The sequence below is a fragment of the Saimiri boliviensis genome, chromosome 21, assembly GCF_048565385.1.
Source record: "Saimiri boliviensis isolate mSaiBol1 chromosome 21, mSaiBol1.pri, whole genome shotgun sequence".
Classification (NCBI taxonomy): domain Eukaryota; kingdom Metazoa; phylum Chordata; class Mammalia; order Primates; family Cebidae; genus Saimiri; species Saimiri boliviensis.
In genome coordinates this window covers 11049369-11075818 of record NC_133469.1, presented here as the reverse complement: position 1 = coordinate 11075818, position 26450 = coordinate 11049369, and the positions used below count along the sequence as shown (strand labels likewise).

Below are 26450 nucleotides of genomic sequence, written 5' to 3'. Positions count from 1 at the left end.
AAAAAAAACAAAACAAAACAAAAGAAAATTTTGTCTTCCTTCCTGAGCGCAGGAAGACTCGCCAACCTTCCCATTCCGTGTGGTCAGTGAGGGAGCAAACTGACCTGAGAATGCTGCTGTTAGGTTCGCCTGCCACGGAGGAGAGTACACCTTGAACTCATTCTTCATTCTCTGGTTCAAGTGAACTCTGGTTCTGCGTCGGCTGAATCCCCCGGGCCGGCTGCCCCTAGGCGGCCGAGGCCACCTCAGGTTCTCTTGAACCAGAGAATGGAGAATGAGTTTAAGTTTTAAACAATTTTTATTTAAATAAACAGCTTTGTAATAGTTCTGTGTCTTGGTTTCTCTCTCTCTCTCTCTCTCTCTTATTTTTTTTTTTTTTTTTGAGACGGAGTTTCGCTCTTGTTACCCAGGCTGGAGTGCAATGGCACGATCTCGGCTCACCGCAACCTCCGCCTCCTGGGCTCAGGCAATTCTCCTGCCTCAGCCTCCTGAGTAGCTGGGATTACAGGCACGCGCCGCCATGCCCAGCTAATTTTTGTATTTTTAGTAGAGACAGGGTTTCACCATGTTGACCAGGATGGTCTCGATTTGTTGACCTTATGATCCACCCACCTCGGCCTCCCAAAGTGCTGGGATTACAGGCGTGAGCCACCGCGCCCAGGTTTTTTTTTTTTTAAGAGAGAGTTCTCACTTTGGCCCAGGCTGAAGTGCAGTGTCACAATCTGGGCCGACTGCAGCTTCCACCTCCTAGGCTCAGACAATTCTCCCACCTCAGCCTCTCGAATAGCTGCGCACGACCATGCCCAGTTAATTCTTGTATATTTAGTAGAGACGAGTCTTCGCCTGGTTGGCCAGACTGGTCTCAAACTCCTGGGCTCAAGCGATCCGCCTGCCTAGGCCTCTTAAAGTGCTGGGATGACAGGCATCAGTCCCCGTGCCTGGCCTAGATAAAAAATATTTTGAAAATTAGCAAATGATTTGCAGCCTCTTATCTCCCACCCTGACTGCTGGTCCACACCCAGCTGCGGTGCAGACGAGAGGAAAGCATCGCGATGCCTGCGAGACTTGGGAATGAGGCGCTGAGCTCCTGGCCGCGTCCCGCGAAGTGGGCGGGAACAGCTACAGCCCCCAGCATGCCTCGCGGTCGCACGTGCCCCGCCCCGCCGCGCGTGCGGGTAGACGCCGCTGAGCCCTGACGGAGCGAGCGGGGAAGCTGCTAACCCGACCGGGATTGGCGCTGAGGTGGCCCGCGGGGCAGGTGAGTGCTGGGCGGGAGTCGGCGGGGACTCGCCTTCCCCTCAGGCGGGGGCTGCGGGGCAGCTGTGGTCGGACTGTCAGACCGAGGGACTCACGGGCCGAAGGCGCCGGCGAGAGAGAGAAGCACCGCCTCGGGCCGGAGAGCCGCCGGGCCGACCTGGCTGGCGCCGCGGGTGGAATGGGGGCCCGGGGGCGCGGCAGGGCGGGGAGGTCGGCTGCGTCCCCCGGGCCGGCTGCCCCTAGACGCTGAGGCCACCTCAGGTGTCCGGGGCGCGAGCCGGAGTCCGCCGCGCTGGCAGTCGGGAGCGGTTTTCCGGAAACCGCGCCTGACGCGGGGGGCTTTGAAAAAAAAAAGTCTGGCTGGCTCCGGCACCGGGACGGCTGCGACTCCTCCTCAGGTTAACTTGCGTCTTTGCCTGGCGGATTCAGATCCAGGTGCAGAGCCCGAGCTCCAGTCAGGCTGAGGCTCGGAACAGCGGTGTGTCTGCATTTTAGCACGGGGGAAACTGAGGCATACGTTAGCCGGAATCACCCGGTGTGGTTAGGACTGGCATTTTGGGAATTATCCTCATACTTAGTTTGCTGATCTAGGCTCTTTTTTTATTTGGAGAGAAAAATGAAGATGTTTGAAAGGTGGTTTTCAGTGACTGGGTGACCAGGGTGTCGTCCAGTCTGGCGCTGTACATTTGCGGTAGGTCGATGGCTCCTTTTTGTGTGTTTTGTGGTGGGATGGAGATGTCTTGGAATATTCCACACTGACAGGTTTGTGATTGGGTTTGTAGGCGCATACATTCCCCACTTTTTTTTGCTCATCTCTTTCAGTTCCAATACTCTCTGCACTACAAACAATTGAATTACATCTTTGCTTTACACCATTTCCGTTCTTGGTGATTAATCTGTATGTATGTATTTCTTCATTTTGAGACAGAGTTTCGCTCTTGTCACCCAGGCTGGAGTGCAATGCCGTGATCTCGGCTCAGCTCGCTGCAACCTCCGCCTCCCGGGTTCAAGCGATTCTCCCGCCTCAGCTTCCCGAGTAGCTGGAATTACAGGCTCCTGCCACCATGCCCAGCTAATTTTTGTGTTTTTAGTAGAGATGGGTTTTTGCTGTGTTGGCCAGGCCGGTCTCAACTCCTGACTACAGGTGATCCGCCCGCCTCGGCCTCCCAAAGTGCTGAGATTACAGGCTTGAGCCACCGTGTCCGGCTCGATTAATTTGTAATTCTTTAGATCGATATCTTTCCTGGCTTTTGTTAATCCTAAGTGAATGTGGCGTTTTCATCCCTAATTATCACATTAGCCTGAGTTTTCGTTCTTCCTATCCCTTTTTAAGTGTGGAGGTGTGTGGCCTGGGAGGGAGGGGAGAGGGTGAGGTGTTGATCAGATATGGGTAATAGGTGAACATAACTCATGACCAGAACATTAGAAGACTGTGGACAAATAATTGCTTCAATATAAAAATGCATACCTCGTGAATCTGGGAAGTGTCAGGTTAATAGAAAAGTGAACTGGGGTAGAACCTCACAGAAATGAACCCCACATTAGAGTGAAATATTGAGACGGGAACTGAGGAGATAATCATCTCTTTCATTTTACCACCATGTTTCTGTGCCTGGAGTGAATGTGAGAACACCTTGCTGGCTCAGAAGCTTAAAAAAGTTCTGTGTGTTTTCAGTTTTTCCTTTTCTTAGTTCTCACTGAAGGTTTTGGCAGAAACCCAAAATCTTGTACGTTTGATAATTTAACATCTGTTTCATCTGCTTACTCTCCTCCAGATAGTCTTTATTCAGCTGGTGACGTCAGTAATTTTCCACGGCAGCCATTCATGAGCTCATCCAGACTCACAAGGAAATGGGAATAGCACAATGGGTGTTACAGAAGCAAAAAAGGTCCTGTTTCTTTGCCATCACACACACACATTTAGAGAATCTAGACTAGAGCACAAGATATGTGGGAGGGGTCAGAACAACAATGTCCAGGCTCCTACCTATGGTAATAATCATTGTAACCATTTATTGAATACCTTCTGTTTACCAAACACTGTAGTTATCTCAGGTCACTATAAGTGACAGGGCCAGAATTCAAGTCTAACAGACTCTAAATTCTGCTCTTTTGACTCTGCTGTACTACCTAATCAACAACTGTGTTCAAGTCTTTCTCATTCATAAAAAAAAAAAAAGAAACCTTCCTGTGATCATAATCTTCCTTCAAATTACTACCATTTATCCTACTTTCCCTTTTTAGACTTATCCTTAAGAAGCAGACTTTACATGCTTCTCCATTTACTCCTTAGTTCATTGCACACTGGCGTCTACCCTCAACTCTGTTGAAACTACTCTCATGAATTCCTCTCAACGATTTATTGAATATCTACTGTGTATCATCTAGATTTACAAAGATGGCTAAGATGCAGTTCTTGCCGTCAGGTATTTTAGGGATTAATGAGAGAGAGAGGGTAGTTTGTACATGTCAGTATGATATATTTACCGTTGATAGGGCAGTTTTTATAGTTAGAGAGTTGGGGGAGGAACACTTGAGAAGATGTCACTGGACTGACAACACAGAGAAAGCGTAAACTGTGCTGGACTGTAGTGTCAAGAATGCATGTTCAGGCGTATGCTTTTAGGGCAAGGCTGTATCCACTGTGAGATGACGTGGTTCAAAGATACGGTATAGGCTTTAGAGTCTGACAGACCAGATAACTGAGCCGCAGTTTCTTCTTTGTAATGCTTCCCTGCAGTGTAAGCTCTATGGAAGTAGGGCTTTGTGTTGTTCACTACCTCACCCTCATCTCCTAGAACAGTGGTAGGTGAGCAATAAGTATCTGTTGAATGAGGCCCAGCACGTGGTTCATGCCTCCAGGACTTTGGGAGGCCAAAGAGGGAGGATCATTTGAGCCCAGGAGTTCAAGACCAGCCTGGGCAACATGGCGAGACCCCATCTCTACCAAAAAGTAAAATTACCAGTCATGGTGATGTGCGCCTGTGGTCCCAGCAGTTCGGAAGGCTGAGGTAGGAGGCTTTCTTGGGCTTAGGAGGTTGAAGCTACAGTGAGCAGTGTTTGCACCAATCCGCTCTAGCCTGGGGAAGAGAATGAGACCTTGTCTCAAAAACATGGTACTAGTACTGTCAGTAGTAGCATGACTGAAATAATAAGCTGTACTACCTTATCAACACTTGTGTTCCAGTCTTTCTCATTGAGAAAGTTTTCAGTGTGGCTTATGAACTGATTTGGACAGCACCGTTGTTTGAATGCTACACATATAATCACCTCCCTTTTTTAAAATTTAGGCTTACTAATGTATGCTCACCATTTATAAATGAGGAGAGATACATTTGCCTATTTTCAGTAGGCTCAGTTACCTGCTAAAAATACAAAAATTAGCCAGGTATGGTGGCAGGTGCCTGTAATTCCAGCTACTCAGGAGGCTGAGGCAGGAAGCTGAGGCAGGAGAATCGCTTGAACCTGTCTGTGAGGCAGAGGTTGCAGTGAGCCGTGACTGTGCCATTGCACTCCAGCCTGGGTGACAAGAGCAATCTCGATCTTAAAAAAAAAGAGAAAGAAATGAGATTGACAGCATCAATTCAGTTTTTAAAAATCTTATTCTTGGAAAGGTATAATTTCCAATTAAGACAAAGAATTTTTCTTCTCACTACAACATAACGATGTGACTTTTCTCAGCCTTCTCTAGATATCTAGTTATCCTGCAAGCTAACATTCTTTTTTTTTTGAGACAGAGTTTTGCTCTTGTTACCCAGGCTGGAGTGCAATGGCGCCATCTTGGCTCACCCCAACCTCCGCCTCCTGGGTTCAAGCAATTCTCCTGTCTCAGCCTCCTGAGTAGCTGGGACTATAGGCGTGCACCACCATGCCCAGCTAATTTTTGTATTTTTAGTAGAGACGGGGTTTCACCATGTTGACCAGGATGGTCTCAGTCTCTTGACCTTGTGATCCACCCGCCTCAGCCTCCCAAAGTGCTGGGATTATAGGCGTAAGCCACCGCGCCCGGCCTGCAAGCTAACATTCTAAAGACATGAAACAAGCTGGGCATGGTGGCTGATGCCTGTAATCCCTGCACTTTGGGAGGCTGGGGTGGAAGGCTTCTTACTGGAGCCCAGAAGGTCAAGACCAGCCTGGGCAACATGGTTAGACCCTGCCTCTACAAAAAAATTTCTAAAAATTAACCACATATGGTGCCATGCACTTGTGGTCCCAGCTACTCTGGAGGCTGAGGCAAGAGGATCACTTGAGCTCAGGATATTGAGGCTGTAGTGAGCCATGATGATACCACACATCCCAACCTGAGTGACAAAGGGAGACCCTGTCTCAAAAAACTAAAACAAAAAAACAGATCATTTCCTTTTTCCCTTTCCTGTGTTTTGAGTTCATTTGTAAATATCCCTAATTATGTTACTTGAGGATAGGGTTAAAGTCCAAATGCCACTTTTTTTTTTTTTTTAAACTTTTGAAAACAGTATGGTAGGAGTACCAACAATAAAGTTCAACTTCTGGCTGTACCGCTTGCTTGATTGACAGGGTCTTGTCATGTTGCCCAGGTTGGAGTGCAGCGGCATGATCATAGCTCACCGAAACCTCCAACTCCTGCACTCAGATCCCCCTGCCTAGCTCTCATGAGCTGCTGTGATTACAGGCACATGCCACTGCACCTGGCCTGACTTTACCACTTTAAACTTTGAGAGCTTCTAAGTTATCTATCTGATGCCTCATTTCTCTCACCTGCAAAAATGGAATAATTAGTGCTACTCATAATAAAAGCTAATACATATTATGTGTTTGCTACATATACCTGTCACAGGTCTAAGAATTTTACTTGTGTTAACTCAGTCCTCACATCAGCTCTATGGATGGTTAGTATTATGCCCATATTACAGGTGAGGCAACAGTCACAGAAACAGTAACTTGCTAAAGGTTGCACAGGTCAGGGTGGAGTCAGGATTTGAACTTAGTCTGACTCTAGAGTTTTTTTTTTTTTTTTTTTGAGACGGAGTTTCGCTCTTGTTACCCAGGCTGGAGTGCAATGGCACGATCTCGGCTCATCGCAACTTCCGCCTCCTGGGTTCAGGCGATTCTCCTGCCTCAGCCTCCTGAGTAGCTGGGATTATAGGCACGCGCCACCATGCCCAGCTAATTTTTTGTATTTTTAGTAGAGATGGGGTTTCACCATGTTGACCAGGATGGTCTCGATCTCTTGACCTCATGATCCACTTGTCTCGGCCTCCCAAAGTGCTGGGATTACAGGCGTGAGCCACTGCGCCTGGCCTGACTCTAGAGTTTTTGCTTAAAATCTCCACCTTCATATTTTTTTTTAGCTTATAATCAATAAATAAGTAGTTCTGAAGATTAAATAAAATCTATATAAAATGACTGTTACAAGCATTTATTGCATTAAGTACTGCAGTTAGCTTCGAGTTTATAAAGCATTTTGCACACATTTTCTTTGATTGTCGTAGGAACTACCAAATATGTTTGTGACCATCACTGTCTGACAGGAAACAGGCACAAATTTGGTCACTTTCCCAGGCATACAGCATATGTAGAGAAAGTACCCTGGTTTTGCTCCTCCGTATCTTGATTATGTGGAATTTGAAGCATCGTATTTTGAGAGAATTTAGTAGACGTAGTTATTTTGGCCTGTCCAGCATCCACTCCAGGCTCTTCTGGGAATAACAGCTCAGCTTTGCTTTGGAGAACAGTTCATCTGTGACCAGCTAGGTGGTAGGCACACATGGCTCAGGTCAGGCCAACAGATGTTAGGCAAATAGATGCTTTCCTTCTTTAATTGGAAGCTTTGGTTGAATGATACAGTAACAGTAAAGTTCAATAAACAGTTGCAGCTCCTTCATCACAACCATGGGCTAATTCCTCATTATCTGGATACTAGAGCTGCTGTTGTTTTCTACCATCTGATTATTCAGCTTATCCTCATTTCTATGCCCTACTACATACCCTTTCAATACATTCCTGTCTTTAATAACTTAAGTTGCCCAATTCAGTTTTGGTGGCTTGCAGCTGAGACTCCCTTACTGTTACAGGCACGAGACCATGTCACTTAAAATAGGCCTAGCTCATGCCTGTAATCTCAGCACTCTTCGAGGCCAAGGCAGGCAGTTCCACTGGGCTAAGGAGTTTGAGACCATCCTGGGCAACATAGTGGAAACCTATCTCTGCAAAAAAAAAATTAAAAATTATTGTTTTTTTTTTTTTTTTTGAGACGGAGTTTCGCTCTTGTTACCCAGGCTGGAGTGCAATGGCGCGATCTTGGCTCACTGCAACCTCTGCTTCCTGGGTTCAGGCATTTCTCCTGCCTCAGCCTCCTGAGTAGCTGGGATTACAGGCATGCGCCACGATGCCCAGCTAATTTTTTGTATTTTTAGTAGAGACGAGGTTTCACCATGTTGACCAGGATGGTCTCCATCTCTTGACCTCGTGATCCACCCGCCTCAGCCTCCCAAAGTGCTGGGATTACAGACGTGAGCCACCGAGCCTGGCTTTAAAAATTATTAATAGTTGTGCGTGGTGGCATGTGCCCGTAGTCCCAGCTACTTGGGAGGCTGAGGTGGGAGGATCACTTGATCTTGAGAGTTCAAGGCTGCAGTGAGCTGTGACAGTGCCACTGTACTCTAGCCTAGGTGACAGAGCAAGACTCTGTCTCAAAAAAAAAAAAAAAAAGTTAAAATAATTAGCTAACTTTAACCTGAAGAGGAGAGGAATCTTGGAGACCTGGGTATCTTCAAATGTCTGAAGTATATCGAATACAGAGTACCCCTAAAAAGACCAAAGAGTAGATATTAGCAAATATATTTCTGCCCAAGTTAAAGCCTAAGGCAGGGCTATCCATGGGTGGACAGACTGTCTTGGTACAGGGAGATAGGTACATCCACCAGATTGTTCAGATCAAGACAAGATGGTCACCTAGGAGGAGTAATATGGACTTAGTAATCTAATGGGGACTGGGTGTGGTGGCTCATGCGTGTAATTCCACTGCTTTGGGAGGCTGAGGCAGGATGATCGCTTGAAGCTAAGAGTTCGAGACTACCCTGGGCAACATAGCGAGACCAACATCTCTACAAAAAAAAGTAAGAAAAATTAGCCAAGCATGATGGTGTGTGCCTGTAGTCCTAGCTGCTTGGGAGACTGGGATGGGAGGATTGAGCCGAGCAGTTTGAGGTTATGGTGAACTGATGGTGCAACTCATTCCAGCCTGGGTGACAGAGCAAGACCCTGTGTGTATTAAAAATAATATGGCCAGGCCAGGCGCGGTGGCTCAAGCCTGTAATCCCAGCACTTTGGGAGGCCAAGGCGGGTGGATCACGAGGTCAAGAGATCGAGACCATCCTGGTCAACATGGTGAAACCCCGTCTCTACTAAAAATACAAAAAAATTAGCTGGGCATGGTGGCACGTGCCTGTAATCCCAGCTACTCAGGAGGCTGAGGCAGAATTGCCTGAACCCAGGAGGCGGAGGTTGCGGTGAGCCGAGATCGTGCCATTGCACTCCAGCCTGGGTAACAAGAGCGAAATTCCATCTCAGAAAAAATAAAAAATAAAAATGGCCAGGCGCGGTGGCTGATACCTGCCATTCTAGAATTTTGGGAGGCCAGTGGAGGCAGATCACTTGAGGCCGGGAGTTTGAGACCAACCTGGCAAACATGGCAAGACCCTGTCTTGGCTAGGCGTAGTGGCTCATGCCTGTAATCCAAGCACTTTGGAGGCCAAGGTGGGTGGATCACCAGAGATTGGGAGTTCAAGACCAGCCTGACCAACATGGTGAAACCCCATCTTTTTTTTTTTAAAAAAAAAAAAAAAAAAAGACCCTGTCTACCAAAAATACAAAAAATTAGCCAGGTGTGGTGGCACATGCCGGTAATCCCAGCTACTCAGGAAGCTGAGGCAGGAGAGGAATGTGAGAGGCGGAGATTGCAGTGAGCTGAGATCACACACCACTGCAGCCTGGGCGACAGAGTCAGACTGTCTCAAAAAACAAAACAAAACCCAATAATAATAATCTAATGGGCTGTTGTACTGAATGAACTGTAAAGTTCTCTCCAAGGCTAAGATAATGATTCTCTGATTGAAATATAAATCTGCAGACTCTAAGACCTAGAGTTCTTTCTAGAAGATTTACTTGCTTTTCCTCACTTTTCCAACCTAGTCTCTCATACTTCTTCAGGTGTTTGCTCAGATTTCACGTTCTTACTGAGCCTTCCCTGACCACCTAATTTAGAATAGCAGCTTCCTGAAAGTGGCAGTGGCTCTTCCTGCCTCATTTTACTCTATAGCACTATTCATCACCTGACATACAATATAGTTTCTTAGTAATTTTTCAGGTCACTTCTTTCTCCTCTAGGATGCTGGGTCTTTGAAAGATGGAATTTCTGTTTTGAGTACTGTGTTCCCAGCACTTAAAACAGTGCATGGTACATAATAGGCACTCAATAAACATATGTTGATTGAATGAGTATTTCCTCAACACAGTCACCATTGGGTCTGCTTTGTGTTCTAGGAGAATATCCAGCTCATGCTGTCCACTTTGTACCTTTTCTCTGTTGCTTCCCCTACTCACTGGTGCCTTTCTCTTTTCTTCTTCTCTTTGGATCACAACATTTCAAGACCAGAAGTCTGAGATCATCCCCTTCATGAGGATCAGAGATCCCGATATAACACAGCTAATTAATGAAAGATGTGGAGTGGAGGGTGACTGACTGTTGGATTGTTTATCTCTGTTAAACTGTGGTCCCCCTAAGTCTTTCTCAGTTCAGGCCCTTGCACTGTCTATTATAGATACGCATATCCCTTACTGAGTTATTAAGTAAATCTCTCTTTTTCATGAAGGCTTTTCCATATTAACCTGTAGTTATCTCTTTATCTCTTTGAACTTTGATAATATTTGTGGTCTCTGTTATTATTATTAAGGCAGGGTCTCACTTTGTCACCCAGGCTAGAGTGCAGTGGCACGATTTCCACTCCCTGCAACCTTCCAGGCCTAAGCAATCCTTCCACCTCAACGTTCCGAGTATGTGGGACTACAACATGCACCACCATACCCAGCTAATTTTTGTATTTTATTTTTGAAACGGAGTCTCGCTCTGTTGCCCAAGCTGGAATGCAGTGGCACGATCTCAGCTCACTGCAACCTCCGCTTCCGGGTTCAAGTGATTCTTCTGCCTTAGCCTCCTGAGTAGCTGTGACTACAGGTGCATGCCACCACACCCAGCTAATTTTTGTATTTTTAGTGGAGACGGGGTTTCACCACATTGGCCAGGCTGGTCTCAAATTCCTGACCTCGTGATCTGCCCGCCTCGGCCTCCTAAAGCAGGGGTCCCCAAACTATGGCCCGCAGGCCGCATGCGGCCCCCTGAGGCCATTTATCAGGCCCCCGCCGCACTTCAGGAAGGGGCACCTCTTTCATTGGTGCTCCTGGAGTACTGTATGTGGCAGCGTCGCTCATGTACAGTACTACTTCTGGTGACGCAGGACGCACACGTCACGGCTCCAGAAGCGCGTCATATGACGCACAGCCGGTCTGCGGCTGCGGTGCCCCACATCACCGGAAGCAGTGTGAAATAACAGCAGAAGTAGGAAGAAAGGCAAAGCACTATAACCATTACCACACAGTACAATGGCCCCCATACTCCCCCAAATGTACAACATAATGGCCCCTATAACCTCCCTTTGCCCAAAAGTCTCCCCCCACATTACTACACACCGTGTTTCCCCTATTATAAGACCCTGTCTTATATTAATTTTACCCCCAAAAGACGGGGGCTGTCTTATTTTTAGGAGGTGTCTTATAATAGGGGAAACATGCAGCAGTGGGCTTCCCAAAGAAGAGGCCCACCGCTGCTGCAGATGTCCAGGACGCTGTATACACAGTGTCACAGGCTGATCACCGCCATCCCTGTATACAGCACTGGAGGCGGTGCTGGGCCTGTGACACTGGATACCGCTGTCTGGGATAATGGAGGCAGCAGCGCTGGCTGTGAAGGTTGTCACACCTTGCATAGTCTGGCCCTCCAACGGTCTGAGGGACAGTGAACTGGCCCCCTGTGTAAAAAGTTTGGGGACCCCTGTCCTAAAGTATTGGGATTACAGGTGTGAGCTACGGCGCCCGGCTTAACTTTTGTATTTTTTACGGAGATGGACTTTCGTCATGTTACCCAGGCTGGTCTTAACCTCCTGGGCTTGAGTGATCCATGAGCCTCGGCCTCCCAAAGTGCTGGGATTACTGGTCTCTCTTATTAATCATCTGACATATAAGAGAGATTTACTTAATAACTCAGTAAGGGATATGCATATCTGCAGCAGGCAGTGCAAGGGGGCCTGAACTGAGCAAGACTTAGGGGGAACCACAGTTTAACAGAGATAAACGATCCAACAGCTTTTTTTTTTCTTTTTAACCATGAGTGGCTATAATTTTTTTTTTTTTTTTTTTTTTTTTTTGGTTACAGGGTCTCACAGGCTGGAGTGTAGTTGTACGATCTCAGCTCACTGTAACCTTTGCCTTCCAGGTTCAAACAGTTCTCCTGCCTCAGCCTTCAGAGCAGCTGGGATTACAGGCACGTGCTGCCACACTTCGCTAATTGTTGTATTTGTAATAGAGATGGGCTTTCACCATGTTAGCCAAGCTGGTCTCGAACTCCTTACCTCAAGTGATCTGCCCGCTTCTGCCTCCCAAAGTGCTGGGATTACAGGTGTGAGCCACCAAACCCAACCTATAACTTTTTTTATTTTATTTTATTTTTCTTCTTCTTTTTTAAAAGACGGGGTTTTACCGTGTTAGGCTAGTCTTGAACTCCTGACCTCAGGTGATCCGCCCGCCTTGGCCTCCAAAGTGTTTGGATTATAGGCGTGAGCCACCATGCCTGGCCAACTTTTTTTTTTTTTTGAGATGGAGTCTGACTCTCACCCAGGCTGGACTGCAGTGGTGTGATCTCAGCTCACTGCACCTCTGCCGCCCAGATTCAAGTGATTCTCCTGCTTTAGCCTCCTGAGTATCTGGGATTATGGACACCTGTAACCATGAATTTTTGTATTTTTAGGAGAAACGTTTCACCATCTTGGTCAGGGTGGTCTTGAACTCCTGACCTCGTGATCCACCTGCCTCAGCCTCCCAAAGTGCTGGGATTACAGGAGTGAGTCACCTTGCCTGGCCTATAACTTTTGTCATAACAATAGGCTGGGCTCACACCTGTAATTACAGCATTTTGGGAGGCCAAGGTAGGATGATCGCTGGAGCCCAGGAGTTTGAGACCAGCCTGGGCAACATACTGAGACCCTGTCTACAAAATAACAAAAAATTAGCAGACGTGGTGGTGTGTGCTTACAGTCCTAACTCCTCAGGAAGCTGAGGTGGGAGGATTGCTTGAGGCTGGGAGGTCGAGGTTGCAGTGAGCTGTGATCACACCACTTGACTCCAGCCTGGACAACAGAGCAAGACCCTGCTAAAAAATAATAAAAATACAAATTGCTGTAGCTTCTATTTTTGTAAATTTCATTTTCCCCCATTGATTCACATAATATAAGCAATGTTTTAGCATGATAGTCTTCCATATTGGGAAGAACCAAGTACTCAGGAAAGGTTATAGAAAGAGTTTACTATTTACTAGTCTATAGAAGCCATCAGAAGAAAGGCACAAGCTTTTCCCTTCTTCTTTTTTGAGACAGAGTCTTGCTCTGTTACCTAGGTTGAAGTGAAATGGTATGATCTTGGCTCACTGCAGCCTCCACCTCCAGGGATCAGGTGATGATCCTCCCACCTGAGCCTCCCAAGTAGCTGGGACTACATGTGTGTGCTACCACACTCAGCTAATTTAAAAAAATATTTTGTAGAGATGAAGTCTCACTATGTTGCCCAGGCTGGTCTCGAACTCTTGGGCTCAAGTGATCCTCCTGCCTTGGCCTTCCAAGGTGCTGGGATAACAAGGTGTGAGCCTCCATGCCCAGCTATAAGACATTTTAACAATATAAGATACTGCATTTAGGAACTGGAAATACAAACTGAAGTATTGTATTATTACTCTAAATTTAAAAGGTAAATCTTGAAGTTAAATAACTGGAGTCCTTTAGTTTCTGGAAAAGAACAAATGATAAATAAGCATGAGAGCCCTTTATTACTACCCAACATATATATAAATTATTGTGCAGTTTGTTGTAAGTTAATAATTCTTGGAGCCAGGCACAGTGTCTCACACTAGTAATCCCAGCACTTTAGGAGGCCAAGGTAGGAGGATTGCTTGAGGCTAAGAGTTCAAGACTGGCCTGGGCAACATGGCAAAACCCTGTCTTTACCAAAAATATATACAAAAATTGTCCGGGCATGGTGATACATGCCTTAGTCCCAGTTACTTGGGAGGGTGAGGTGGGAGGATGGTTTTGAGGCTAGGAGGTTGAGGTTGCAGTGAGCCAAGGTTACCACACTCCAGCCTGGCAGACAGAGCCAGATCCTATCTCAAAAAAATAATTCTTATTTTATATTGTAGATATATTTGTCTTTCTATTAGACTAGAATAAAAGCTCCACAAAAACAGGATTTTGTTTTGTTCACTGTCCTGTCTTGCATGGATCTAGCCTAGAGTCTGACACAGAGTAAGCACTCAGGATGTGAAATGAAAGAATAAGAGTAGTGCCTGCCATGTGCGGTCAGGATAAGTTTAGGACTCATCATTGCATAAAAGTAAGGGTTGAGACGAGACTGAGTAAAATTTAAAATGGTAGTATATTAACAACTACAAATATTGAGCACCAGTTCTTTCATTTATCTATTGCTATATACTGATCACTCCAGAATTTAGCAGCTTAAAGCAACAATAATCATTTTATTATCTCTTGCTTGAGGGTTGGTTGGGTCAGCTATACAGTTTTTCCTGGGGTCTCTCAAGCAGTTGCAGCTTGATGGGGCTGGAGTCGTCTCTAAAGTTTCCTTACATGTCTTGGGGTTGATGGTGGCTGTCAGCTGGGTGCTACCTGAGACTGTTGGCTGGAACACCTACATATGTCCTCTCCATGTTATCTTACCTATGTCACAGCATGGTGGGTGTGTTCTAAGAGCTAACCTCCCAAGGGAACAAGGTGAAAATGTGTGACATTTTTATGACATAACCTCAGAAGCTACAAAGTATCACTGTATTCTCTTGGTTGAGGGAGTCACAGAGGTTTGCCTGGGTTCACGGGGAGTGGATGAGACATAGACCCCACCAGTCGGTGGGAGAAGTCTCATTGTCACATTTGAAGAAGAGCATGTGAGGTACGTTACATTGTGTTGGCCCATCTTTGGAAAATAGGGTCTCCATGCCAAGCATGTGCTAGGGGTTTTAAGAACTTTTTCACTTACTCTGTAGGTACCTGTTATCCTAATTTTACTGATAGGGAAGCTGAGGTTATAGAAGATTAATTGGCCACACAGCTAAGTGGCAGAGCAAGTTGTCAGGCCCAGGCCTTCTTGTTCCCATGTAGCACTGTATAAAGGTGAATGGAGATTTCACAGAGTCCTGAAATACTATGGAAGGTACATTTATTAGGTACCTCCTAAAACAAATAATTAAATATCTCATGAAACAGGTGATTACTACTTCAGCAAACATTAATTAAATCCCTAAGTACTCTACTAGGTGCTAATGAGGATTCAGCCCTTGAAGAGCTTTCAGTTTATAGATAAGACATCCACAACTAGTAAAATGAGATAGAAGTCATGAAAGAAAAAAAGATCAAAAAGGAAAAAAAAAGTCAGTAGGAACTAGTAAATGTTGAGAGGAAGTACTAAGGAAAGCTTCACGGAAGTGGTGTTTCAGAGGCAAGCACTGAAAGAGGGATGGAATCTGGATATTTGGAAATGGAAAGTGGCCTTTTCTTAGCAGAGGACACAATACAAATAAAGGCACACAGGCATGTTGAGACAGTAGTGAGTGGCCCAGTTGGCTGAAGCTTAGGGTACATGAAGGAAAAATAAGCTGACTCAGAAAGTAGATTGGGGTCTATGGAATCAGAGCTGTGCTTCAGGGGATATTAACCTACCTTTGTTTAACATAAACATAGGCACAGAAACCTTTAGGAGATTTTGACAGTGGCCCAGTAAAGTGGCGGGTTGGGTCTGGATTAAGGCAGTGGAGATGGAGATGCTAGAGGCATTTTAGAGGTAAAATCAATAGACTTGCAACGGATTTGATGTGGAAGTAAAAGCAGGAGCCAAGGCCAGGCGCGGTGGTGGCTCATGCCTGTAATCCCAGAACTTTGGCAGGCCAAAGTGGGAGGATCGCTTGAGACCAGGAGTTCAAGACCATCTTGGGCAAGATAGTGGGACCTTGTCTCTAAAAATAAAAATACAAAAATTAGCCAGGCATGATGGCATGCGCCCGTAGTTCTAGCTACTCAGGAGGCTGAGGAGAGATGATCGCTTGAGCCTGGGAAGTCAAGGCTGCAGGGAGTCATGATCCAGCCTGGATAACACAGGGAGACCCCATCTTCAATAAATAAACAAAAAATTTTTTAAAAATTAAAAAGAAATACATATTTTAATGTGTTGTGGTATATAGTTAAATGAAGCTATCCAACATTAAGTTGGAAATAATCTGTGTGTCATCATGACTAGAGAGAGAGAGAGAGATTTGTAGTTTATATCAGTAATAGCTAAATCCCCATTCAGAATAGGAAGGGACTCCCCAGTTGGAATCCATTAGGAATGGATTAAAAGAGGACTGATGTGGGGAATGTCTTTTTGGGGTGTCTGGAGAAAGAAGAGGCAGTAAAGAAGCAATTAAATACAAAAGAAAAACCAATATGGTCTGTGCCCTGAGAGCCTCAGAGTCATAGAACAGTTCAAGAAACCACAGTAAGTCAGCAGAGCCCGATGCTTCAGGGAATATCAGGAAATGTGGCCACAGGAACAGGATTCCAAATATGACTAGGAAACCACTGGAGACCTTAGCAGTTTTGGTGGTGACAGAAGCTAGGCTGAAAAACTTAAGGAGTGAGTGGATTAATGAAACATTGATACAGGATTCTGCACCACATTTAAAAAGCATGGCAGGGAGGCAGGGAATAAGAGCTACAAAGGTAAATGCTTGAATGGATACAGGGATAGTTGCTTTGTTTTGTTTCATTTAACTCAGGGTACAGGAGATCTGAGTATTTGCCCTGGACACGGAGCCAGTGAAGAAAAGACTGAAGATGCACAAAAGAAAAGGGTGTAAAGGAGATAGGCTGAAAGGTTCTTGTGGGTGGAGAAGTTAATCTAGGAAGGAAGAAGACCACTTTCTCTTCTGAGAAGGAGGGCAGAAAGAGAAAACAAGTGAAAAGCAAGTTTCAACGTGGAGAGCAAAGAAGTTGAGGAAGCTTAAGTCTAATAATCTCAGCTTCGTTATAGCTGGAGTACAGTCCCTCAGCTGGGAGTGAGGAGCAGCAGGAGTAGTTGGGTATCAAAGAACTGTGAAAACGATTTGAAAATATCACTGAAGGAAATATGACATAAAGTCAATTAGAGATGAATGAAGGTTGCTGAGTAACAGTGAAGATAAATAGCATGTGGCTTGTTCCCTTTGTCCAGGAGGAACATAAGCAGAAAAAGCAATAAGAGGAACTTTTTTTTTCTTCAAGACTGGCTCTCATTCAGGTTCCCCAGGCTGAAATGCAGTGGTGCAATCTCAGCCCACTGTAGCCTTGACCCGTGATTCTCTGACCTCAGCATCCCAGGTAGCTGGGATTATAAGCGCACACCACCATGCCGGGCTAATTTCTTTTTTATTTTATTTTTTATTTTTAGTTGAGAAGGGGTTTTGCTGTGTTGCTCAGGCTGGTCTTGAACTCCTGGCCTAAAGCAATCCTCCTGTCTCAGCCTCCCAAAGTGGTGGGATTACATGTGTGAGCCACTGTGCCTGGCCCTAGTTTCTTTTTTCAAAAAATTTGAGAGATGAACCCACAGGATCCTTCCAACTATAATTCATGACTCTGTGTGAGTCCTTTTGTCCTGCACCCCAGTACCAGAGAAGTTAATGGTCTCGAAATACAGGTGCAGATCTGTTAGAGGAGTTCATTTGCTCTTATGAGAATTTTCTCCTAATTTATCTGTTTAATTTTTGATTTCACAAGAATTTTTTTTTTTTTTAATATAGTTGCTTTGTGTCTTAAATCTGGCTGGCTCCCACTAGGTCTCTCATCCCAAGTCAAGATATTTTGTTCCTGCACATGCACAGACAGCTTCAGGATCTTTTCTGGAAATTTCCTCACAGAGTTGATAACTAGAGTTGTGCTAGTTAGTATGGTATAGTGAGACTGCTTAGGAGTCAGTCCTTCTGTTTGATACGGGCAAGATGCTTAAGCTCTTTGATCCGTCGTTTTCTCAGGTGTAAAATGGGGATAATGCCTGTGAGTGTGCTTAGCAGTGTGTTGAATGCTTAATACATACTATTTTTTCTTCTTTCATATGTACCTTCCAATACCGCCATCTACTCACTGCCACAGAGTATAATAGTACATATACTCTGTATATAATGGTATATATACTCTATAATACCATACATACTCTAGTATAATATAATTACCATTTTTTTAGGGTTACTATGTAGGTATGCTCATACCTGCAAATGAAACGGTTCCAGTAATTATATAGATGGTAATTCACATAAATGACATAAAGATGAGATAGTTTCTTGACTTCTGTAGTTTAATTATATGAAAAATAGCAACTTTGTTAACTATATTTATGATCTCCTCTTAAGTGCCCTAAGCTCCTATGTTAATCTAAAACTTTCAATATAGGTTTCTCAGTGGCCTTCTTTGCCGGTCAGCCCTTAAGGAGCTTTATTTTCCTCAAAAAAGCTTGTCTGCTATTTTTCAGAACTATCCGAATGCGGAGTTGCAGTTAACTAACTCGTATTTATTTTACTCATACTTCTGAGGGGGTGGTTATCCCCCACTCCCGGTAGTGGAAATGACAGAAGGTTTATGCAGTTACCTTGCTTTTGCTTTCCTTATCCTTTCTAGAAACTGCTAGGCCATAAATACTAGAGGAATGATCCAGGGAGAGACTCAGGTAAGTCACCAGATTACTGTGGATGATTGATGACTTCAACTAGAGGAGCTGGGCACGGTTATGAGTGTGAGCAAGTCTGTTTAGGGCAGCTGAGTGTAACTGGTACTCCTATGCAGGGAGGGGACGTGCATACTTTGTGTGCTGAATTCTAGGGTGAGGTTCCTGTTTCCCTGACCCATGTTTCCAGTCCGTGCTCTTCCTTACACAGTCACACCTAATTCTTGCCTAAAGGAACACACTATCGCTGTCACAAAGAAAATATTGACTCAGGGAAGGGTAAGCAGCCCCAGCTGTAAACCTTGTAGGAGGAGCAGGAGTGGAACTCAAGGTACAGTGTGATTCTCAGAGTTACTTTGCTCTTCTGCTGATGCCGGTTTTGGGAGAGGCAACTGAGAAATTTGTATAATACTATGGATGCTCACCTCAGATGTCCTTGACATAAGGGTGATATAAATGATCAACAAAAATTACTAGGGTACCGGAGTGGGAGCCAGTTCTAGAATTTCAGTGCCACTAGCTGCTTCATCATGGAGTTTGGTGGGGTCCAAGTTTCAAGGCTGTCTTTACATACTTCTGAGTAATTGCTGTATTTAGCAGCATTCTCTGAGAGAACACAGAGGGCTTCCAAGATAATGCTGCCAAAGCATAAAGTGCATTGGAGACAAGTGAGGCAGGTGTTCACAGATGAGGCTGCAGGGAGTAGCAGGGGCTGCCAGGTCATGCAGGGTCTTACAAACCAAGTTAACCAATTTGGACTTTGTCCTAAAAGCAAAGGGGAGGAAATGATCTGTTGCATTTTAAAAGAATTTCTGTAGCTGCAGGGTAAAGAGTAGATGGAGGGGAGGGGCCCAGAGTGGAGGCAGAGATTCAGTTGAGAGGTAGGTAATCATCATGATAGTGAAAAATGATAACAGCCCCAACTCGAAAGTAGCAACAAGCTGTAAGAGAAAAGGGGGGCTTCAAAAACATAAAGACCAAATAGTTGAGGGGTGAAGATGGAAAGATGAAGAATCCATTAAACATGATGCCCAAATCCTGCCTGGAGAAAGTGGGTAGGTAGGTTGTAATGGCAATGGGACCACTGAAGGAGGACCAGGTTCATGAGGAAAGGTGTTGGCAAATTTGAAGAATATGGAGGAGCTGCCCGCCAGCTGGATGTGCTGGTCTGAGGTTCAGAGAGAAATGCATCTTGGAGCTAGAAATCAATTATCTGCCTGCTGATGTTAATTGAAGTTGTGAGAGTCAACCAGAAGCTCCAGGAGAGTGCAGAGAGCTAAAGGAGAGTCGAAGGCAAAACATTAAGGCATCTTAAGAACAGGCATAGGAGGAGAAAAAGGAGACTAAGAAGGAGTCAAAAAGCCAGGAAGAAAACCAAAGGATCATGACGCACAGACACCCAGAGAGACTTGTTTTTTTGAGATGGAGTCGCGCTCCGTCACCAGGCTGGAGTACAGTGGCGCGATTTCGGCTCACTCCAACCTCTGCCCTCTGGCTTCAAGCGATTCTCCTCCTTTAGCTTCCTGAGTAGCTGACAGGCCCACGCCACCACACCCAGCTAATTTTTTGTATTTTTAGTAGAGACGGGGTTTCGCCATGTTGGCCAGGATGTTCTCGATCTCTTGATCTTATGATTCACTCACATTGGCCTCCCAAAGTGCTGGGATTATAGGCGTGAGCCACCGCTCCCAACCCGGAGAGTCTGTGTTTTAAGCAGGAAGTGGATACAGAGCTAGATGCTACTGAATGGTCAGATATGGTAAGAAGTGCAGTGTCGTCTCTGGATTTAACAAACTTCAGCTGTGCTGGATTGACTCCTTAGCTAGAGCCAGCACATGCTGAGGACACTAATAAAGCAGATACATGAAATGAAGAGAAAATAGAACTCATTATTGGCCATTTCATAGATACAGAGTAAGACATACAGGGAAACACATCTAAACTTTTAGAACTTCCTCATATTCGTTTCATTTTTATGTTGAATTAAATGGGGCGGGGCACCCTAATCTCTCTTGCTCTAAAATTGTATGCATCTTTAACTTTGTTTGCATAGGTAACAGATTAACACGGTTCAAAATGCAAAAGATACGGAAAGAGTATGAAGTAAAAGTCTCCCTGCCATGCAGTGTTCTTTATTTTATATGAAAATTTCTCCCCTTTTAAACAAGTATTTTCACATTCTTCTGTTTTTCTTGCTTTTTTTTTCTTAGCTCCTATCTGTTGACAGCTGCACACTATTTTATTATATAGATATACTGTAATTAAACAGTCCTGTGTCAGTGGGTATTGAGGTTTCCTAATATTTTGCCATCTAATATTTTGTTTTCACAACCAGTGCTGTAGGTAGTTACATTGTATGTGGGTCATTTTGCTGGTATGTAGTATAAATTTCTAGAAGCGGGAATTGCTGGGCCAAAGAGCCTCTAAAGGTTTTAATTCAGTTCTGCTTATTAGAGTCCCTGGCACTTAGCATGTAATGATGGTAGCTATTAGTAAGATATGTGTAGATAGGTTGGTTGGGGGCCCAGAGGAATAGGGGCACCTAACATAAACTAAAGGCAGGGGGTGTATCAAAGAAGCCTGCTTCGAGGAGGCAATGCTTGAACTGTGCCTTGAAGTGTAAGTCAGGTAAAGTGGTGGGCATTATGAGCAGGGGAGCAGTAGAGAGCAAAGGCACAGGAAAAGAGCGTGTTGTACATGGGGATCTTCTAGGAGTTTGGTGTGCTTCCATTTATCAAACAGTCTCTGCCACATTTCAGGCACTGGGCTAGGTACTGGACATAGGACAGATACACATGTTTGTAAATTACAGTATCACATGAAGTAAACAGCAGCATGTACAATGATGAATTCTGTCAGGGAAGGAGGTAGGGGACATGGAAGTTGGAAAGGAAGGCTTGTTAGAGGAGGCCACATCTTAGCTACAATGTGAAGACTATCGGCTGGCCGGCTGTGGTGGCTCAGGCCTATAATCCCAGCACTTTGGGAGGCTGAGGTGGGTGGATCATTTGAGGTCAGGAGTTCTGACCAACATGGTGAAACCCCATCTCTACTAAAAATACAAAAATTAGCCAGGCATGGTGGTATGTGCTTGTAATCCTAGCTACTCGAGAGGCTGAGGCAGGAGAATTGTTTGAACCTGGGAGGCAGAGGTTGCAGTTAGCCGGGGTCACACCACTGTACTCCAGACTAGGCGACAGAGCATCGTAAAAAAAAAAAAAAGAATGGTCAAGGAGGAATTCAGGTCAGTGGTTCTCAAAGTGTGTTCCCTGGACCAAAAGCATCCACATCACCTGGGAAAGGCAGTCTCAGGTTCTACCCAGACCTGCTGAGTCAGAAATTTGGGGGCTGGCACCCTCAGCTGTCTGGATTTTAGAAAGCCCTCCAGGTGATTCTGATACACTCTATAGTTTGAGAACCTCTGATCAGCTGGGTGTGTTGGCTCATGCCTGTAATCCCAACACTTTGGGAGCACCCAGGTGCTGGAATTACAGGCATTTGAGACCAGCCTGGGCAACATAATGAGATCTCAACTCTACAAAAAATAAAAAAAAAACTACACTGCAGCCTGTGGTGGTGCACACCTGTTATCCCAGCTACTCAGGAGACTGAGATGGGAGGACTGCTTGAGCCTGGGAGTTCAAGGCTGCAGTGAGCGCTGATCATGCCACTGCACTCCAGCCTGGGCAACAGAGTAAAACCCTTCTCAAAACATACCACAAAAAGTTTTGTTAGTGTAATTACAAGACTCAAAGAAGTGTCCAGAGCTTCCTTTCCCATGATTAGCCTATTGACTGTGTTTATAACCCAGAGATTTCCTTTGCCCTGAAATTTATCCTGCTAGGACTTAAGTTTATCACTTGTGTTTGCATCTTACTGTATTCTCTCTCCGTGAAAAAGAATGGTCCTGTGAGCAGTGGTGCAAAGTGGCAAGAAGTGCTTCTGAGCCTTGGGTTCTGACAGCCAGTGTCTCACCCAAACCCAGCTCAGGCCGGGCCTGGGAACCAAATGCCTGGGCTGTGGCGAAAACTCAGGAGACACGGAGGCATATCTGTAAATAGATTCATAAATACCATTTTCCCCCCTTAGAGCCTGTGTTACAAATTTTTGCACTTTTCTGGTATCCTTGTTTAGAAGTATCTCTTTTCCTTTAAACTGCTTTTAGTGGCTTTTGCTTTTGGAAAAGTATTTTATTAATACTTCATTATCATAGGAAGCAACTGCACCCTATGTGAAGAGACAACTGGGAATTTTTAGCCTTAAAAATAATCAATCAAAACCAGTGGCTTGGAAACCTGAGCTTCAAAGTATTGTCAGTTTTTCTTCCCAGTGATTATTCCAGTAATTACTTAAACTATTGTGTTGGGGTTGGGTGGGGGGTGGGAAGGGGCTTGTTACAGTAACTTGAAAAGTTACAGGCTTTAAAAAATTTTTTTTAGCCGGGCTCGGTGGCTCAAGCCTGTAATCCCAGCACTTTGGGAGGCCGAGGCAGGTGGATCACAAGGTCGAGAGATCGAGACCAACCTGGTCAACATGGTGAAACCCTGTCTCTACTAAAAATACAAAAAATTAGCTGGGCATGGTGGCGCGTGCGTGTAATCCCAGCTACTCAGGAGGCTGAGGCAGGAGAATTGCCTGAACCCAGGAGGCGGAGGTTGCGGTGAGCCGAGATCGCGCCATTGCACTCCAGCCTGGGTGACAAGAGCAAAAACTCCGTCTCAAAAAAAAAAAAAAAAAAAAATTTTTTTTAGCAGTTTAGTCAATTCCTGATTTCACAGGTTGCTAAGATGTCAAATTCATGCAGTGCTGTGTTAGTAAATTGTTAGTTACAAATGAGAGAGAAGGAGATCCTTTTTCACAGTTGTGGATAAGCTAATTCTAATTGTTTACACTTTTGTTTTTCTTTCCTTGGTTTTGTATAAGCATTAAATCTCTGTAGAGGTGGATATTTTAGGTGGTGAGTAGTAGTAGCTCTGCAGAGGCAGAGAAAGGCAAGATGGAGAGAAGTTAATACACTGCTGTCAATACTCCGCTTCATTGCTTATCCTCAGAAAAAAACTCAAGATACATTCTTACTCTAATTAATGTTGTACTAAAACCTGTAATTATTTTTAAAATTGAGATGTAATTTATATACCATAAAAGTTACTCTTCTAAAGCGTATAATTTGGTGGTGGTTGGGGGGGTGGCTCACACCTGTAATCCTAGCACTTTGGGAGGCTGAGGCAGGTGGATCACACCAGGTCAAAAGTTTGAGGCCAGCCTGGCCAACATAGTAAAACCCCGTCTCTACTAAAAATACAAGAATTGGGGCCGGGCGCGGTGGCTCAAGCCTGTAATCCCAGCACTTTGGGAGGCCGAGGCGGGTGGATCACGAGGTCGAAAGATCGAGACCATCCTGGTCAACATGGTGAAACCCTGTCTCTACTAAAAATACAATAAAACTAGCTGGGCATGGTGGCGCGTGCCTGTAATCCCGGATACTTAGGAGGCTGAGGCAGGAGAATTGCCTGAGCCCAGGAGGCGGAGGTTGCGGTGAGCCGAGATCGTGCCATTGCACTCCAGCCTGGGTAACAAGAGCGAAACTCCGTTTCAAAAAAAAAAAAAAAAAAAAAAAATACAAGAATTGGGACTCCATGTTTGGGTCCCCTTCCACGAACACTCCCTTCGTGGAAGCCTGTCTTCCCCTCCTAAACTCCATCTCTCTCTATTCCCTTCCAGTGTGGAAACTCTCTTTCCTCGCCTCGATTCCATCTTTTCTTTCTCTCACACAGTGTGAGAGTTAGCTTTTTCTTTCTTATTCATTCTCCTGTTTCTCTCTCTCTAAATAAACCACTTTCTACAAACACTTTTGAGTCCGAAAAAAATAGTAGGCATATTAATCTGTTTTTACTGCAGCCTTTCTTGGACTTTGCCAGCTTTGTGCTTCTCTGTCTAGGTGAGTTTTTATCTATAGCTTCCAGTCTCGTCTTCCCTCCTCACAGGAAACAGTCTTCAGCATCTCAGAGGCCTCTTAGAAGTATTTTTGCTTCTACTGCTTACAGCTTTCGTGTTCCCTGGTAAATGTCTGTAGAAAACCATCTGTGTCATAGTAGCAACCGTGCTGTGTCGTTAAGAACATAGAAAACAGGACATGATAGTAGGACAGGAGTGAATGGGGGGCCAGATCCCTCTGATCTTCATGAAGAGACCACCGGAAATGGACAGAACCTTTTCTGTCCCTCCCCACAGATGTGGGAAAACAGGGTTTCATAGTGTTATCTGGCCTTCTGTGCTTTTTTTTTTTTTGAGGCGGAGTTTTGCTCTTGTTACCCAGGCTGGAGTGCAATGGCGCAATCTTGGCTCACCGCAACCTCCGCCTCCTGGGTTCAGGCAATTCTCCTGCCTCAGCCTCCTGAGTAGCTGGGATTACAGGCACGCGCCACCATGCCCAGCTAATGTTTTGTATTTTTAGTAGAGACGGGGTTTCACCATGTTGACCAGGATGGTCTCGATCTCTTGACCTCGTGATCCACCTGCCTCGGCCTCCCAAAGTGCTGGGATTACAGGCGTGAGCCATCGCGCCCGGCCCTTCTGTGCTTTTTAAACAAAACTTGTCTTATAGGAAATTATAGGATTAGCAGATAGGGAGTATGTACATTTAATTTTGAAACATTCTTTCTAGAGCTCTGCAAAGGTGCCTAAATGAATCAGGTTTTTCAAAAGTCTCTGCCTCTCAATACTCCTGTGACCAGGAGGGCAGCTACCCTGACGTGGCTAACTCTCTGGGTCGTTCCTGCCAACTCCCAGATGGCTGCTTTCAGGAAGGTTTCCATAGCAACTAGAGGCAGGAAAAACCTGCCCACCCAGCTTAACAGTTCATATCCGGTTGGGCTCTGTAGCCAGTGCGAGAAGTGGTGTGTTTTTATATACTTATATACATGGATATGTGTGTGTAGCATTGAAGAGCTAAACCTTGCAGACTCTTTAAAGTAGATCTAGAATCTGGCTGGTGTGGTTCACAACTGTAATCACAGCACTTTGGGAGGCAAAGGCAGTAGGATCACTTAGGAGTTCAAGACCACCAACCTAGGCAACATAGAGAGACCTTGTCTCTATAAAAACAAATAAGATAAAATATATCCAGAATCTGACCAATTCTCAGCATTCCCACAATAGCAAAGTCAACGTACCTTTCACCTTGACTAATCCAACAGCTTCCTCTATGTTTACCACCTCCTCTGCAAGGCAGCCAGAGTGAGCTCAAAGCCCTCCCCTGCTTTCTCAGCTCAGTGAGAATGAAGCCTAGCATCTCAGCCACACGGTGAGGCCTTGCAGCCCCCTGCTGCATGTCCTCCTACTCTTTCCTTGTCCCTCCCCCAGCTCCTCCGGTCTGCCTGCTGTCTTGCTGCTGGTTCAGCCTGCCCAGTGTGCTCCCAGCTTGGTGCTGCTGCTCCCTGGATCTCCCTTCCCTTGGGTAGCCAGGAGCCCTCACTTCCTTTCAGTCTTTGCTCACATGTCCCTAACCCTTTTTCTTGAAGAGCTTCTCCTCACCACTTGATATAAATCCCCTCTTTTCTGATACTCTCCACACCTGACCTTGTTTTCTCACAGCACTGTAGTTATCACGATCTATTTCTGTGTTTATCATCTGATTCTCTAATGTAAGGGTCGGGGCTTTTTCCCCCACTGTTGCATCCCAGCCCTTAGAAGCTGCCTGGCTCTTAGTGGTGCTCAGCCCCATAAGCTGAATGAGTGAGTGGGAGGAGAACCAAGATTAGGAAAGGGGAGTGACTCCTGAGTGGGTCTTCCCAGCCTTTTCAGGCCTCCACAGCCAGATGTAGCTCATTTCTCTCCTACAGCAGCCTGTAGGTTCTCCACACTTTTACTCTGCCCTTTGAGACCAACAAACCAAACTCCTGCATCTGGGGCTGATGGTGATGAGGAGTCTTTCTCATGACCTCAACTGGGACATGTTATGTTGAATGTAATGGATGAATATCAACAATTTCATATGGTTCAGCATAATAGTTTTTAGTATACCTTAATGGAGAGGGCCCAGATATTGACAATTACTTTCTAGAAATTTTTAGGACTACTAATTAATTGCCTGATACTGAGTACTCATATGTGTCAGGGAGTGTGTGAAAGGCCTTATTTGCATTATCTCACGT

General features: G+C 45.2%; 1 protein-coding gene across 6 annotated transcripts in view; it reads left to right on the top strand.

The window, feature by feature from the left end:
* The first annotated feature begins 1141 nt into the window (after nucleotides 1–1141).
* The window catches only part of SGSM3 (small G protein signaling modulator 3), a 38668-nt gene continuing 13359 nt past the window's right edge, over nucleotides 1142–26450 (top strand). For all 6 annotated transcript variants that reach the window (XM_074391151.1, XM_074391148.1, XM_010343420.3 and 3 more), the window contains exon 1: nucleotides 1142–1258. The gene's annotated coding sequence lies outside the window, so the exon portion shown is untranslated. The remainder of the gene's footprint in view (nucleotides 1259–26450) is intronic.